The sequence below is a fragment of the Netta rufina genome (assembly GCF_964035555.1).
Source record: "Netta rufina genome assembly, chromosome: 22".
NCBI lineage: Eukaryota > Metazoa > Chordata > Aves > Anseriformes > Anatidae > Netta > Netta rufina.
In genome coordinates, this window is record NC_140146.1 from 1,229,268 (window position 1) to 1,234,872 (window position 5,605).

Sequence of the window (5,605 nt, forward strand, 5' to 3'; positions counted from 1 at the left end):
GGGGGGCGGGGCCTCGCCGACTCGGGCGGGGTTTGCGCGGCCGGCGATGACGTCACCCGGCGGGGGGGCCGAGGGCACCGCGGGGCCGCCTCGGCAGGGCCCGGAGCGGCCTCGGGGCTGGGGGTCCCCGCCCCCTGCCCCCCGCCCAGGCCGCTAGGGCAGTGCCGAGGCGGCCAAATAGCGCTGCCGTCCCGGCAGGGACTTCGGCGGAGGAGAGCCCGGCCGCCGTGTCCTGTAGGCCGGGTGTCCCCGCCCCGCCAGCCCTCTGAGTGAAAAGCACTGCCCTTCAGGAGCACCCGGAGAAAAGCTCCGGGCCCTGCTAATTTAAGAAGCACGAACCAAAAAGCGGCCTTTCTGACTGTTTAGAGGCATGTTTAGATGCATTGGATCCTTAAAAGCCAGGAAGACCTGTTGGTCTTGTAGTGTGGCTCAGGAAGGCGAAGTGGTAGCAGCAGGAAGCTTGGGGTTAAAAGTCCCTACAACAAACAGCTGAAAACCATCGGGCAGGGCTGAGAAGCCTCCGTGCCCCTCCTCTGATCCTGCCTGCAGTGCCCAGCCCTGGTTCTGTGCCTACTGCAATAGACAAGATGTACAGACGGGCCATGAGCAGGAGCTGAAACGCTTTTAGCAGATCAGAGAGATGTTTCCCACACTCTCCGTACCGTTTATGCCATCAAGCCATTAATAAATCCATCTTTCTGGACCAAAAGAAGACATCAAGGTTCATGTCAGCAAACATCAGCTCCGGGGTGCATGTCCAAGAGAGGATCAGATGTTCAGAGTATCTTTCTGTCATCCCTTATAAGCAAGCCCCATTTTATCTGCACATCCAAAGACGGAGCAAAACCACTCTGCCCAGTGCTAATGGCATCAGAAGCACATCTATGTCTGCTGCCAGAACCGCCCATCCCCAGGGGGTTTGGAGCAGGCTGTTGGCTTCAGACCACACTCACTCATGGAAGTGCAAGTGGAAAGAAATATTTTCAAAATACCGTGTCCAGGCGGATTCCTACCTACAGCTGCTGTTTCCAAAGCCAGAAAGCTGCACCACACCATCCCCACTGACTGCAGTGGCACTGTTTCAGGAGGAGGAAGGGCTGTTCGCACAGCGGTGTTCCTTGTTGCAACCAGTTTTGCCCAAAAAACATATAAATTCAAAATTTCCAATGTCACCAAGTCCATTCTTAGCTTGTATGTGGACTAACTCAGGACAGTCAGTGTCCTCAAATGCAAAAGCATTAAATTAATCTTGGGTGTATACAGAGGAAACTGAATGGAAACAGGTCTCAAAGGAGAAGGCTGACTTTTAACCTTTTTTCCAGGAATTGCGTTACATACAGGAGCTGCAACAGTCAGTTAGCCTTCTCCCCCTTCCCTCCCAGTGAATGTAGCTTGGTATGCCCTCAGGAGCATACCAAAAAAAGAACCCTGGAAAGACAGCCAGGGTTCTTTTAAAGTTCAAAGCCCCACAGTTCCTTGCTATGACTTATGCAGAAGTTCAAAATGAAAAAAAAAAAAAAACTCCCCAGATGCACAGAATGAAACCCTCAGCACAGCAGTGTTTTCTGAAATGAGTCAGACACCTGCTGCCTCATTCACTCCTCACCTACATGTTTGCTCCTCCAAGCAAAGAGGGCACACGTTCGTGCAAATGCAAGGCATGAGAGATGTGTGGGAGCACGGAGCAGCCGGCACCTCACTTGTAGACAGCTCGGACCTTCTCTCTATGGCACTGCGTCGCGCTGACTCCTCCCAGTTGCTGTTTGGTGCCTTGTTCATGATGAAATTCCTGCCCCATTGATCCAAAATGCATCAAGGGCACAGTAGAGGCTGAACCAAGTGGATGCACTCATGAGCCTGGAGGTACTGAAGAGATCCTCCCTCCCCAAGCTGTCTCAGTGTTTTTGCCAACACTGGCTTCCCTGTTCTCATGTAATTGATACGTTACCGAGATGTGATACTGGAGTAGAAACTCATCCTGCTGCAAGTACCACAGGAGGCTCCAGTTTGGCACATTTCACCTGTCCGCCACCAGCTCCATCCCTGCCTGTTTTACATGGGGTGGGTTGCTTGACTCTGCAGCAGTGCCCCACACAAGCTCGTGACCTCCGCGTCTCTCACCTTTTGATACTTTCTGTGTATTTTCATACAGCCATAGTGATTTCACTCTTCTGCTACAAACCCAAGGGAAACACCTTTGCCACACCTAAAGTGACAGGGAGCTGCAGCCGCCAGGTTTGGCCACATAGAATGACCTGAGGTAGCAGAGGGCTCAGGACAAGGAGTAGAGCTGGAAGAAGGCTGGCTCAGAGCACTAACCCTCCGTGACAGACAGCTGTCACTCCAACAGCAAGTGCTGGCACCCAGGGGAACTGCAGTGGGGCATGGGGGAGTTCTGGAGCACAGGGGGTCAGGGCCTTTGCTGGAGGTATGAAGTCATGCTGACAGCATACCAAATAACAAGCTGCAAAGGACAGAAGGCTGTGAACATCACCCTAATCCCCTTGTGCATGTACATTAACATACAGCTTTTCATAGCATCATAGAATGATTAAGGTTGGAAAAGACCTCCAAGATCATCTGGTCCAACCTATCACTACTGTTGTCACCCACTAAACCATGTCCCCAAGCACCATGTCCAACCTTTCCTTGAACACCCCCAGGGATGGTGACTCCACCACCTCCCTGGGCAACCTGTCCCAATCAATGCCTGACCACTCTTTCCAAGAAGAAATGTCTCCTCATTTCCAACCTGAACCGTCCCTGGCACAACTTTAGGCCTTTCCATCTAGTCCTAGTTTTAAAAACAGAAACAACCAGGGCAGGAATACCCTCCTCCCAGAGGAGCATAAATCACCACACAAGAAGCTCCCTGATGTTGCTGTAATTAGCACCACAGAAAAACCCATACAATAATTAACTTTCTCCCTTCCCAGTTAAGATTTAATATCATGCAGCAAAATAAGACCTGAAGTGATGAAACAAGCAGAAAAAGATCTGGACAGATTGGAGAGCTGGGCGATCACCAACCACATGAAGTTTAACAAAAGCAAGTGCCAGGTCCTGCACCTGGGACAGGGCAACCCTGGCTTTACGTACAGACCGGCGATGAGACGCTGGGGAGCAGCCCTGCAGAGAGGGATCTGGGGGCTGTGGCTGACAGCAAGTTGAATATGAGCCAGCAGTGTGCCCTGGCATCCAGGAGGGCCAACCATATCCTGGGGTGCATCAAGCATGGCATTGCTAGTCAGTTGAGGGAGGTGATTGTCCTGCTCTACTCTGCACTGGTGCAGCCTCACCTCGAGTACTGTGTGCAGTTCTGGGCACCACAGTACAAGAAGGACATGAAACTGTTGTAGAGTGTCCAGAGGAGGGCGACGAAGATGGTGAAGGGCCTAGAGGGGAAGACGAATGAGGAGTGGCTGAGGGCACTGGGCCTGTTCAGCCTGGAGAAGAGGAGGCTGAGGGGAGACCTCATCATGGTCTACAACCTCCTTGTGAGGGGGAGTGGGGAGGCAGGTGACCTATTCCCTGTAAACACCAGTGATAGGACCAGTGGGAACGGTGTTAAGCTGAGGCAGGGGAAGGTTAGGCTGGACATCAGGAAGAGGTTCTTCACCGAGACACTGGTTGCACACTGGAACAGGCTCCCCAGTGAAGTAGTCACTGCACCAAGCCTGTCTGAATTTAAAAAGTGATTGGATTGTGCACTTAGTTACAGGGTCTAAACTTTTGGGTAGACCTGTGCGGTGCTAGGAGTTGGACTTGATAAACTTTACAGGTCCCTTCCAACTTGGGATATTCTATGATTCTATGAAAAAAACAAAACACACTGTCAAATTAGGCACTCGTGACTTGATAAGGAATTAATTATGCCCTGGTCTAATAACAACACACTGCTTTTAATCTGCCCTGTGCTCCAAGCAAGGAAGGGCATGCTGGGAAAAGCTGCTTGAAAAGTCCTGCACTGCCCGAGGACTGGGCTGCTGCCAGGGCCTGCCACCGGGACAGGGCTGACCTAGGGTGATGGCAGTACCAGGACAGGAGAAAGCCCAGGACAGGAGGGACGCAGGCTGTGGGGAAGCTTTGTCACACCCCTGTGAGACCAGGACACCTTCTGGGGGGCCAGATCCAGCTGGCCAGGATGGCTCCAGCGTGCGCAGCAGCGGGATGCAGGAGGAGAGGTTAGGAAATAGTGGCCAGGAGTCAGGAAGGTCCGATCAGGTCCCAGCTTGGGTCCACTCCAGGTCATGCTAGCCTCATCATCCCAGGGATGACCTGCACCCCTCAGATGTGCTGCTCTTCCCCTTGCAGGAGGGAATAGCTCTTCCCACAGGGAATTGGTGCTGCCAGCCCTCAGGGGCACGGGGACCTTCTCCAACAAGTGCATGCTCCTCACCATGAAGGGAAGGCAAAAATCTGCTGTATGGGTAATACATGCTGGTAGCTGGAGAGGCTGCAGTGAGCAAAGCCATCTCCCTGGGGAGGAGCAGCGCTGCCAATGCTAGCAGCCCCAGCCCGTAAAACTGGGCACTGGGGCGGTTTGCAGTTCTTCAGCCAGGCAGGACAACGCTCTTCTCCTGCTGCCTTAAAAGTGAGGAGAGTCCAACTCCACCGAGAAGCCACACCTCCATCCCTGCTGGGCCCAGACCCCAGGGGCACAGTTCTCTGGGCACTGAGGGTAGGCATCTCCTCAGCTCCGATCTCTGCCTCTCCCCAGCTCTTCGTGGAAAATAGAGGCTGGAGATGGCTTACCAGCCCCACACACCACTGAGCCTCCCTGGTAAAGCAGGACTTCGATCATGCAGACAGGACACAGGACCCATCTTGGAGATCATCTGAGATCAAGTTTGATTCGTTTCATTTTCTCCAGTGCTCTGGTACAGATACATCCAGTGTAAGCGGCCCCTGCACACTCCTGTCTCACTCTGGCAGCTCAGCCACTCAATGCCAAGAGGAAATCACAGAATCACAGAACAGCTTAGGTTGGAAAGGACCTTAAATTCCAACCACCCTGCCATGGCCAGGGATGCCACTCACCAGATCAGGTTGCCCAGGGCCTCATCCAACCTGGCCTTGAACACCTCCAGGGATGGGGCATCCACCACCTCTCTGGGTAGCCTGTTCCAGTGCCTCACCACCCTCTGAGTGTAGAATTTCCTCCTAACCTCTAATCTAAATCTCCCCTCTTTTAGTTTAAAGCCATTCCCCCTCGTCCTATCATTGTCTGCCTGAGCAAAAATTCGCACTCCATCTTTTTTTTTTTTTATAAGCCCCCTTTAAGTGTAAGAAGCTGCAACGAGGTCACCCCAGAGCCTTCTCTTCTCCAGGCTAAACATTCCCAGCTCCCTCAGCCTTTCCTCACAGAATGTACAAGGGCTGTGGAACACCAACCTTCCGAACCATGGACAGCAGCCAGCCTGACAGTCTGAAGCCTGCCTGGCACTTTTGAGGATGCTCTTCCAAAACTAGGGGGCTCCAGGCCACCCCATGCTCGAGGCTCAGGGGTTCAGACTCTGCACCAGCTGGGACAGAGACCCATATACTCAAGTCACAACAGACCTTTCTGCGTGGGGTTTTGACCACTCTTCCCAGGCCACAGGGC